This window comes from Octodon degus, unplaced genomic scaffold, assembly GCF_000260255.1.
Source record: "Octodon degus isolate 3935 unplaced genomic scaffold, OctDeg1.0 scaffold00380, whole genome shotgun sequence".
In the NCBI taxonomy this organism is placed as follows: domain Eukaryota; kingdom Metazoa; phylum Chordata; class Mammalia; order Rodentia; family Octodontidae; genus Octodon; species Octodon degus.
The window spans coordinates 242,917-243,735 of record NW_004524956.1 but is presented as its reverse complement, the minus strand read 5'-3'; positions in this window follow the sequence as shown (position 1 = coordinate 243,735).

Sequence of the window (819 nt, the reverse complement as noted above, 5' to 3'; positions counted from 1 at the left end):
GTTTGCGGGGCTGGCAGCCCCTCCTCCTACTTCTATGTGTGACTCTTAATCCACAGGGGCAGAGTTGGGGCTGAGCTGCCTGTCACTTCCCAGAGGCAGAGGCCCAGGCCTTAGCTCAAGCGCTTCACCACATGCCAACTCCTAGGGATGGAACTGTGTGTCGTGCAAGTGCTTAAAGGTGACCCCAAAGTGCAAAGGCAGTCAGTGATATGGGAGTATGGTAAACCAAAGGCCTGAGATGTGTGGATAGAAACACAGTTAAGGGAGATGAGAACTTTTGAGTTTGACCACATATTCCCATGAGTTTAGAGGTTACATCCAAGTCAGTTGCTGGAAAGGAACTCTGAAAATAATCGGCAGATACCAAGTATTGCTCCTCAGGATGGTGACTGGGCCTTACAGAGGCAAGCAGTATGCTCAGAAGCTAAGATGTTCCATAGCTGGTTTGAGGAAACACAGAAGAGCTGTTCCAACGTAAAGCCAAGCTTCAAAGAAAGGGTGAATATTTTTTCTTTCCTTTCTTCCCTATTTGGATTCATAAATTTAAGGAAATAGTATGAAATCACTGGCCACATGCTGAGATCACTGAGTGCATAGTAACCACACATAAGGAACATAGTCTCTATACAATGCTTAGAAAACATCACAAAATAAATGGAGACCAGAGTCCCACACCAAGTGATGAGAGCAAACTCTGGAACGAACAAGGGTCTGACTTTCAGAGCTGACACACTATCACATCAACAATAGCTCATCTTCAACCAAATTAGCAGATAGAGAAATAAGTCATGAAATCATGACTTGTTTTCAGGAAAGACA